Consider the following 11581-nt stretch of genomic DNA (forward strand, 5'->3'; position numbering starts at 1 on the left):
CCCCAGGATACCACAGCGTATAACAATACAGGTGCTGGTCATAAAATTAGAATATCACGACAAAGTTGATTTATTTCAGTAATTCCATTCAAAAACTGAAACTTGTATATTAGATTCATTCATTACACACAGACTGATGTATTTCAAATGTTTATTTCTTTTAATGTTGATGATTATAACTGACAACTAATGAAAATCCCAAATTCAGTATCTCGGAAAATTAGAATATTGTGAAAAGGTTCAATATTGAAGACACCTGGTGCCACACTCTAATCAGCTAATTAACTCAAAACACCTGCAAAAGCCTTTAAATGGTCTCTCAGTCTAGTTCTGTAGGCTACACAATCATGGGGAAGACTGCTTGCTGACTTGACAGTTGTCCAAAAGACGACCATTGACACCTTGCACAAGGAGGGCAAGACACAAAAGGTCATTGCTAAAGAGGCTGGCTGTTCACAGAGCTCTGTGTCCAAGCACATTAATAGAGAGGCGAAGGGAAGGACAAGATGTGCTAGAAAAAAAGTGTACAAGCAATAGGGATAACCGCACCCTGGAGAGGATTGTGAAACAAAACCCATTCAAAAATGTGGGGGAGATTCACAAAGAGTGGACTGCAGATGGAGTCAGTGCTTCAAGAACCACCACGCACAGACGTATGCAAGACATGGGTTTCAGCTGTCACATTCCTTGTGTCAAGCCACTCTTGAACAAGAGACAGCGTCAGAAGCGTCTCACCTTTGGACTGCTGCTGAGTGGTCCAAAGTTATGTTTTCTGATGAAAGTAAATTTTGCATTTCCTTTGGAAATCAAGGTCCTAGAGTCTGGAGGAAGAGAGGAGAGGCACAGAATCCACAGTGCGTGACGTCCAGTGTAAAGTTTCCACAGTCAATGATGGTTTGGGGTGCCATGTCATCTGCTGGTGTTGGTTCATTGTGTTTTCTGAGGTCCAAGGTCAACGCAGCCATCTACCAGGAAGTTTTAGAGCACTTCATGCTTCCTGCTGCTGACGAACTTTATGGAGATGCAGATTTCATTTTCCAACAGGACCTGGCACCTATACACAGTGCCAAAGCTACCAGGACCTGGTTTAAGGACCATGGTATCCCTGTTCTTGATTGGCCAGCAAACTCACCTGACCTTAACCCCATAGAAAATCTATGGGGTATTGTGAAGAGGAAGATGCAATACGCCAAACCCAACAATTCAGAAGAGCTGAAGGCCACTATCAGAGCAACATGGGCTCTCATAACACCTGAGCAGTGCCACAGACTGATCGACTCCATGCCACGCTGCATTGCTGCAGTAATCCAGGCCAAAGGAGCCCCAACTAAATATTGAGTGCTGTACATGCTCATACTTTTCATGTTCATACCTTTCAGTTGGCCAAAATTTTTTTTTGCATTGGTTTTAATTGATATTCTAATTTTCCGATACTGAATTTGGGACTTTCATTAGTTGTCAGTTATAATCATCAACATTAAAAGAAATAAACATTTGAAATACATCAGTCTGTGTGTAATGAATGAATCTAATATACAAGTTTCACTTTTTGAATGGAATTACTGAAATAAATCAACTTTGTCATGATGTTCTAATTTTATGACCAGCACCTGTACACGGGCTATTACAGACTGGTAAAGCATTTCTAGCAGCTTGCTGCATACATCAAAAGACCCGAGTCTTGTCAGGAAGTACAGTCTGCTCTGGCTCTTCTTGTAGAACAGCATTGTGTTATCAGGCCAGTCCAGTTTGCTGTTCATGTGAACCATATACTTGTAGCTTTGCACCACTTCCATGTCCTCCCCCTGAATGGTGAGTGGTCCACCACCAACTCTTCATCTTGCTGATGTTAAGCTGTAGGTGGTTCTCCCTGCATCACAAGATGAAGTAAATAACTGCAGGGTCAGAATAATTCATTACTAGAGTGTTGCTAACAGAGTGAATCATATCTTTTGCTAAGTCCACATTTGCAGAGGGTGGAATATAAACATTACAAAAGATGATGTAACGTATTTCCCTTGGCAGATAAGGTGGATGAATTCCAACAGCCAGTTCTTCTTTGTGTGAAGTACAAATATCAGTATACAGTAACTATGATATGCTGCCATCTACACCATTCTTCTTTCACATAGATAACAGACCTCTCTTGCACTTTTGTCTACACTGCACCAGGTCTATTATCTGCTCAAATAAGATGAAATCAGTCTTGGATTCAAATACTGACCGGTATATTATATTTCAGCAGGCTCTTCGTAATACAAAAAAGGCCATGGTACCTGTTTTACCCACTATGAAATAAGACAGCTCCTCCATCTTATTTGAGAATGACTAAACATTGTCCATTACAATGGATGGCACACCAGTTCTGAGTTCTTTCATCTTGCTTTTACTCTTGCTCTAGAATTCTGCCTGTTCCATATTCGTATACACAACTCCAGTTTACAGGCTCAAAGAGTGTTATTCATCAGCCAGACCAGGATTTGGCACTTGCAACTGATCCTTTCTCCTCTTGTTTCCCTACAGTTCAGCCAAAAACCCTGCCTCTCAGTGACATCACTACCGAACCACCCACTAACATCATTTCCGGCCAACCCTGAAAACATCACTTCCGGTACCTAGAATTCATCTTCCTGCCATGTCGGTTCCTGTTCCAGCACCCTAACTCTTCCTCCTATCCAGCATATTTATAGAACAGACTCATCCTGGTAGTACAGTTCAGTTGTGAACTCCAATCTGTAAAGATGTGCTTCTTTTATTTTGTTGATTTTTGGCCATCCCCAAACCTTTTTGTTGTCCACTGCCTTATTTTTACCACACCTGCTATAGGGTGAAAAAAAGTTGCTTTAGGTGCTTGAGATTGCTAACAGCTTATTATCGGAATATTTAATATACCCGACTTTTAGTTTATCAGTTTCCCTTACATTTCTAGTGCCTGTTCACTCTCCTGTCATGTCTACCAAGTTTACAGCTTATCCAAAAGGCATTAGCAACAAGTCGGCACTTGAGTTTGCAATGACAGCAGCAAATCACTGGTAAATTTAAAATCCATTTATATGATTTCTAGTGGCTACGATCAGTGCCAAGCCAGAAGCCTGATCAAATTGAATCCTAAAATTAATAAAAACTAGTGACTGTTAAAATAAGATCAAAAACAAAAACAGAGAGAACACAGGGCTGATGAAAAATGAGGCTGCTTGCACAATGCCCAGGAGTTATACTGTACAAACTATAAAGTGTATTGTTTTAAAAAGGACTAGCGTATTTTACAATGAAAAGAATACCACACGGTGCTGGTAACAATGGTGATAGCAGCAATTTTGGTAAATACTTAATATCCCAGTCTTATATTTTGACAACTGACAAGAGACCTCAAAAGAGGGTTACAAAAGTATTCTATTTGGGAGATAAAATACACCAAAATCTATATATGAATGTCTTCTACAACACAATTTATTTTCCAAGTTTAATTGTTCATACATAATTTCTGGTGGTATACTTCCTGGTAAGTACTTTTGCAACTGATTTCTTTTGTTATAAATGTTTTTAAATACATAGCTCTATCTTAAATATCCAGCTGACATATCATCACACATCACATGCCTAGTAGAAATAGTGCCATAGCAACTAGATATTAAAATGGTGGGTGTCCGTGGCATAACGAGCATAAAATGAAGCAAAAACAACATAAATGCTATCATTAATTCTTACATCCTGCCACTAGCTTTTTAAAATTTGTCAATGTTATGTTATAACCAGGATAACTAGATTTCTAGATCGTACACAGGCTTTTAGGTTTGCCCTTGAGGTATACTTTTCCTGATTTTTTTTGTTTGTTCATATCTTGTTAGTAAATATTAAAATACCAGTAACGGCACACTGCATGATAACGTGCAGTGAATACACTTGACTTGAGCATTCATAGTTTTCATCTCTTTCTCTGTACGTTTAGCATTCGTTTGCTCAGAGGTTGATGCGCTTGCTGCTTCCTGAGCAGCTCATCTTTTCTCGCTTCTCTTCTTTCATCGGCATCTTTTTGCATTAAAGCTGATTAAGTCAGTGTTTGTGATGCAATTACTTAGTACGTTTTCTTTCATTTTTCAGTTAAGCTGGCACTTAAGTCTTTAATCTGCCTCAAGAATGATTTAAGATATGAAGAGGTAGGGGTAGTGACAGCGAAGGTGGTAGGGATGCGTCGCACCGCTGCCCTGCTGGCTGCTGCCGAGAGTTGATTCTACAATAAAATAAAATAAAAATAAAAAGACGAATAACCTTGGAGGTCAATCATCACCCTGAAAGCAGATAGTAGATGTCACGTAGTATATGTGTACCGAATTTCAGGTTAATAGATCAAACAGGTTGCGAGCTACAGGTGATTTAAAACCCTGCACGGACAAACAGCCAGCCACGGTAGAGTATTGTACCCTAAGTTCTTGTCTATAAGCCGCGGCTTATCTAAGGAAAAAAGTTGTGAAAATGAAAAAATAGAATATCGGCCTATACATAAGTCCGGCTTATACATCCATCGCGGGGGTTGCGTTCCAGAGCCACCCGCGAAATAAGAATATCCGCGAAGTAGAAACCATATGTTTATATGGTTATTTTTATATTGTCATGCTTGGGTCACAGATTTGCGCAGAAACACAGGAGGTTGTAGAGAGACAGGAACGTTATTCAAACACTGCAAACAAACATTTGTCTCTTTTTCAAAAGTTTAAACTGTGCTCCATGACAAGACAGAGATGACAGTTCCGTCTCACAATTAAAAGAATGCAAACATATCTTCCTCTTCAAAGGAGTGAAGCAAACAAATCAATATGTCTGTTTGGCTTTTAAGTATGCGAAGCACCGCGGCACAAAGCTGTTGAAGGCGGCAGCTCACACCCCCTCCGTCAGGAGCAGACAAAGAGAGAGAGAGGGAGAGTTTGTTTTTCAGTCAAAAATCAATACGTGCCCTTCGAGCTTTTAAGTATGCGAAGCACTGTGCAGCATGTCTTTTCAGGAATCAGCTTTACAAAAGATAGCAACGTGAAGATAATCTTTCAGCATTTTTAGACGAGCGTCTGTATCGTCTAGGTGTGCAAACAGCCCCCCTGCTCAATCCCCATACGTCAGGATCACAGATAGTCAGCGCAAGAGAGACAGAAAAGTAAGCCGGGTAGCTTCTCAGCCATCTGCCAATAGCGTCCCTTGTATGAAATCAACTGGGCAAACCAACTGAGGAAGCATGTACCAGAAATTAAAAGACCCATTGTCCGCAGAAATCCGCGATATATATTTAAATATGCTTACATATAAAATCACAATTTAAATGACCGCTACGCGCTCGTGTTGACTCGGCGACGCCCAGAGCAGAAAGAACGCGCTCCGGCCGCTCCAACCGCCCATGCGGGGAGTGAGAGAGACGCCAATATCTCACACTCTCTCCCCCCTTAAAGAAATTAAATGGGCGCGAGTGAGACCACTGACCTCCCTCCCTTCTATTAGTTATAGGTTATAGTACGTTCGGCTTATCCATGAGTCCGGCTTATCTATGATACGATTTTATTTTAAAAATTCGTATGATTTTTGGTCTCCGGCTAATACATGAGTCCGGCTTATAGACAAGAACTTAGGGTATATAAAGATAAATGAACAATGTTTTTGCCATGGATTTTATAAGGTTCCCTTCTTCCCCTTGAGGTTTACCAGCTTGTCTTCTTTTTGGTGTGTAGGCCAAAAAGCCTCTTTCTCAAGTTGGGGCCAGGGGAATTTTGTTTCTAGGCCTTGTAAAAGCCTTTAGACCTAGTTTTGAAAGTGAAGTCTTATTAGGAGTTTTGTCCGAGTCGGACACATCATAACAATCAATTTCTACTGTGTCATCAGTGAGTACATAGCTCACTTTTGAACTGAATGAATTCTGATGGACTGATTTTATCAATGTGTTTGACACATACGGGGATCTCCATACAGCCTACTCTGTTCAAAAATGAACAAGTCTCTTTCCTTTAACCTGTCAAGATAGGGCACATACTTTAAGCTTTTTTATTTTTAGCATGCAAACCATTCTGTTACAGAGAAACTGATTCAGACCTCTGCTGTCTTGTCTGATGTTTTGGTTTTGTTCATTGGCTTCTTGAGACTTTTTTCCACTCTCTCTCACAAGGTTTATTGACTATTCTTGATCATTTTGCATCTTAAAAACACTAATTTCCTGGGGTGTTATTTATTTTTGCCCTGTTCTACTACAGACCATTTTCTACCTCAGGTTAAAATTTTGTAAAACTGTCTTCCTCTGTAAAACATCTTACACATGAAGTGTCTGATACTGGTGAGCAGGAACAATATGTCAAAGCCCTTTTGTGAAAAAGCTTATCAAGCTCAGGAAAATTACTTGTTCATATTACACTTGCCAAACCTGCTAAGTGAAAAGTATTTTGCATGTTGTGAATGTTAGTGTGGACACATGTTGCCATAGATGTCATCAAGAGTGGATCACATACAGTAGCTTGCATTGTCTAAGGGAACTCACATTATTGAAATCCACTTTAAAATTAAAGTAAAAAATCTGACTTCTATAGTATTCTATATCTATCAGAATACCTGTCAGTGTAAATGTGCATTCACTGATGTTTTTGTTATTTTATTAAACTTAACAAGTTACATTACTTATTGTGTTTTATTATGCCATTCATTCATTTCTACATCAACCACAAAAAACAAATCTAGTTAGGATTAATAATAATTAATCAATAAACCTATTGTCACAAGTTATAAAAGAATCCGCTGGAAAAACATTCACTCCTCAATTGACCTTTCCCAATTAATACATCTGTGAGAAAGTTGCTACATCTCTGAGAAAATAAAAAAAGCAGATTAACTGAATCCTATCACTGGAACCAAACTGTTTTCGGTATTAAAACTATAATTTTATGTATTCCAAAGTTAGTGAATGAGATTCCAAACTCCTGAAAAAAATAGTTACAAGGAATGTTACTTGGCAACAGATGGTAGGTGGCAGCAGGTGTTTCTCCTATATTCATAGTAGATTGGGGTTTAAGACTGCAGGACTACCTGGGACCAACAGGGGGCTCTCTGGAAGGATGGTGCCAGGATTTCTACAGAGCGTTCCTGATCCCCAGAATAGGTAAGAGCTATGACCTGAAAGTAGTTTCTAGGGGAAACATAAAAATAAATCATTGAATTTGGTGTCATGAGAGGAGTGGCCTCAGATGCTGGAAGGAAAGAGTATTTTTATGGTTCTTGGTGAGGACCAGCCAACCCACGTTTTAGTTATGGACCCTTTATGGTATTACACAGGCCCTGACAGCCTTGGGGTATCTTTATTTTGAAAATTATTGTGTATTTTTACTAGTTGATGCATCCGGCGCCGCCGTGAGTGGCAGCCTTTTCAGCAGCTCCGTGTATGACTGTATATGTATGTGTACTTTTTCTACTTTTATTTTTCTATTTTTATTTATTGATCACTCCTTTTTTGTGAATTTCCCATTGGGATTAATAAAGTATCTATCTATCTATCTATCTATCTATCTATCTATCTATCTATCTATCTATCTATCTATCTATCTATCTATCTATCTATCTATCTAGTTAATTGTTTGACTATGCCTGTGCACTTATTTTAGTTAAATAATCACCCAGGACTTCCTTGGTATTATTTGGGGTTCAGGGATGACTCACAAGCACCACCTATAGGCCACAGTATGTTCTTGAGTGTTCTGTCTTTTTATCTAATTCAGTGATTCTTCACAGTTTTTGAGTCACGGACCCCTTTAAGAATCTGAAGAAAGCTATTGACCCCCTTCCCCAGAAATATTCACATAAACACAACTTTGCATGCAATGAATATAATGTACTTTATTTATCAAGATTCGATTGTCTCATACATATATGACACACAAAGTATTATTAAACTTTAAAGTAAACAATCTAAAAAAACACTCCATTTTTATGCAAAAAGTATTGGCCATTCATTATAATTATGAAATACAATCCTCTTATGCAAACTAAAACAGATCTGCTACGTTTTCTACTACCATTACTACTACTACTACATCTGCTCTTGTTATCTATTTAATTTCAATGAGAAGGTTGTTCTTGTTTGACTTGAATAAGAATATGAAACTGTGGAGTGGTCTTCGACAAGGAGACACGCATATCATCTTTGACATCCAATCTATTTCAACTTAATAAGTGCCGAAAACCCTGATTCACAAAGTGAATATAAATGTTCATTTTTATCTGACCCTCAGGGACCCCCTGAAACCCATCCATGGACCCCCGAGGGGTCCATGGACCTCAGGTTAAGAACCCCTGATCTAATTAATCTTTTTTTTTTTTTGGAAATATCTACTCATGGTGAACCACACTTCATGACTAAGACTGCAAACAAAAAATGGCTTTGATGAAGCATTTGTACATGTTAATCTTAATTATCTTGCTCATGCTCTGTACTATAAATGCCGCATATCTATCTATACTAATAAAAGGCAAAGCCCTCACTCACTGACTCACTCATCACTAATTCTCCAACTTCCCGTGTAGGTAGAAGGCTGAAATTTGGCAGGCTCATTCCTTACAGCTTACTTACAAAAGTTAAGCAGGTTTCATTTCAAAATTCTACGCATAACGGACATAACTGAATCCTACTTACGTACATATATATACGTCCATAGCCTGCAGCTCGGTCACCGTGTGCGCCCTGCGTCCCCGGCCTCCCACGTAGTTGGCTGCCTGCCTATTTTACATGTTTGGAGAACCGCCAATGCCTCTTAAACATCTTAGATTCACAGGTGACGATTTGAGTAGTGGACACTTTGATGTTTGTGAATGTTTCAACTCTCAAAAGCTGGATGCGAAGTTATCGATGAAACCGGTTGTATGCTTACAATGCTTGACAGATGCCGAATGTCACTTCAACACAACAAGTCCTGCAAATACTAACGTAATTGAAACAAACCATGAAACTCAAACCGATTATGACAGCAGCAATCCAAGCTGTGAGAAAACAGTATAAAGGAGGAGTGTCAGATGTCGTGGTACATTTTCTGATGCAGCTAGACGGAAACAACTTTGTGATGCTGCTGCCAAATACTCGCAGAAAAATCCACAAGTTAATAGACACTCTGTCACTAAATACTCGCAGGCAAATCCACAAGTTAATAGAGACGCTGCCGCTAAATATTCGCACGCTTCTGTTTCTAGGTACGATCCCAATAATAAAAAGCGGCCCATAAGAAAACAACAGGTTTGGCTCAAAAAAGCCGATTGTGGATTTGCGTACAGCCACCGAAACTTTGTAACGGCATGAGACTTCAGGTCACATGTCTGCAAAAGAACCTAATTCAATTCAAACGCCTCCAATTTCCAGTAAGGCTCTGCTTCGTAATGACAATTAATAAGTCTCAGGGACAAACCCTACAAAAGGTTGGCACTGATCTGAAGCAAGATTGCTTTTCACATTGCCAACTGTACGCTGCATGCTCAAGAGTAAGCTCAGCGCACAGCTTGGTCATATTACAACCGGAGGGCCGAACTGACAACGTGGTATACAAAGAGATCCTTAACAAATAATTATTTGTATATTTTCCCTCAGTTTAAAAATGTTTACTTTTCTTAATAATAACAATTTTAAGGCAGTACTTCACCGCAGCGAAGTTCGGGTATTTTGCTAGTCTTGTATACAAGTGAGCATATTTCTTTTATGTATTTATTTATTCATTTTCTAAGATACTTGATTAGTTCAGGTCAGAGATCCCTGGAAACTATCTGAAACTGGGAAAAAAGCAGGAACCCATCCTGAGTGGTCAAATCCATACTTGCTCAAATGTTGGCCAATTAGGAGTCGCCAATAATGCTAACCTAAAGCTAAAGAAAATGTAGAAAACACAACTGAAAACCCCAAAAAAAAAACAAATAGAGAATGTGCAGTAGTGCCCCACATCCAAGATATAAACTCAGAACTACAGAACTGTGAAGCAGGATAGCCATTAATCTTTTTATTGCATATTTCTTTATCTTTGATATTTGTAGCTCTCCAACTTTAATCAAAGAAGAAAAACGTAATTTCCCATTTCAGAGATAATAAAATTTATCATGACCTTCACTCTGAAAAATGTAATGTTATCATTTCCAACTATAAAGTTGCTCCTATGTGCATGACTATCAATAAAAGTTAAGGTAAAAACAGGCTTAATTTTCCTTAGCAAATGCATTGTGAAATTCACATTTTACAAAGAGCTTCTTCCTGTACTAACTGCCAAGCCGTTTAACAAATGTTCAAATTCAAAAAGGGCAGCTATAAATAATCATTAAATTAAATTCATGTCTGTGAGTATTACATATTCATTGGCGGAAAAACATAAGTGACATCAGTGTTACTAGGAAGAAATTTTAGGAGAAAAAGATATGTGTTTGGTCTTGCATCACTCAGAAGTGGCCGTTCAGCGTTTTGAATCGCGCATAAGCGTGCAGTATTCACAGCAGTAAAACGTCACTGAAAACTATCATTACTTTTATGCGTAATTACTGTATTTTTTTTTACTTGCCTGTCTTCCAAAGGCCAATCACGATATATTAAAAGCTTAATTAGCTATTTACGTTAAACAGTTATTCTAACGCTGGAGAACATTGTGTGCCTTTCACACTGAAACTCATGCTACAGTAATGATATGAGAACTGCGAATCCCAAAATAACAAAATAAACGCGCAAATACCGTATTTCATACAATTCACCAGGTACTACAGACACAGTTCTATGTAAAATACAGCCTGTAAAATAAGATGCTTACATTTATATAAAAATGGATATACGCTTTTTTAACAAAAGTTACGGACAAGCTGCTAATAAAGCCTTGCTGCAGGTAACTCTAAAACTGACACGTCTGTCTAAACTCTGATATGTGCTTAATTTCGAATGAACTGCCAAAGCAATATGCTATTATAGTTGCCGATTTGAATGCATGTACACAAATGAACAAACTAAACAAAATGAAAGTACAGTATTCTGCAAAACACTTGACTGGCTAAACATAAGCATCCATAAGTATTTACGAATTCGCACAAAGCAGTACCTTTTACTCCCTCTTAAATAAGGCAAAGGCTCAAGTGTAATTCGTCCGGGCAGCGCTGAAATAACCAGAAACGTATCGCTACCTGTAATTTCAGCTGTAGACCCTCCCATTTTTTCCGTCAATGCTTAGGCGGCCAATGAGAAATATTGCACTACTAGCAATCATACACATAGAATTACTAGACGCCTCATGACCAGCAGCATTGTACGTCAACGTCGCCGCCATATTGCGAGTGGCACTGTTGTGGAGTGAAGTAATGGATAAAGATGCCTCACGCATATGCTGCTTGAGATTGTACAAACCGCTGTACGCTCCAAACCAGATCACAGGGATTACATTTCACAGGTAAAGCTGAACAATTGTTTTGGTTATATTTGGCCATTAGAAAATCCCGTTTTATAATCTTAACAGTAGCTACACCAAGCTAAGATAGCAAAGCTATGCATTTATGTGCTCAAGTGAACCTCCAAACAACGTTTTGGCTAAACGTATTTAGTCACTAACTATGTAGA

General features: G+C 38.7%; 1 protein-coding gene across 1 annotated transcript in view; it reads right to left on the minus strand.

Annotated features, from left to right (window-relative positions):
• Positions 1-11158, minus strand: part of asns (asparagine synthetase) — a 45750-nt gene extending 34592 nt beyond the window's left edge. The window contains exon 1 of the mRNA XM_028817045.2: positions 11070-11158. The gene's annotated coding sequence lies outside the window, so the exon portion shown is untranslated. The remainder of the gene's footprint in view (positions 1-11069) is intronic.
• Between the last annotated feature and the right edge of the window lie 423 nt (positions 11159-11581).

The sequence above is a fragment of the Erpetoichthys calabaricus genome, chromosome 13 (assembly GCF_900747795.2).
Source record: "Erpetoichthys calabaricus chromosome 13, fErpCal1.3, whole genome shotgun sequence".
In the NCBI taxonomy this organism is placed as follows: domain Eukaryota; kingdom Metazoa; phylum Chordata; class Cladistia; order Polypteriformes; family Polypteridae; genus Erpetoichthys; species Erpetoichthys calabaricus.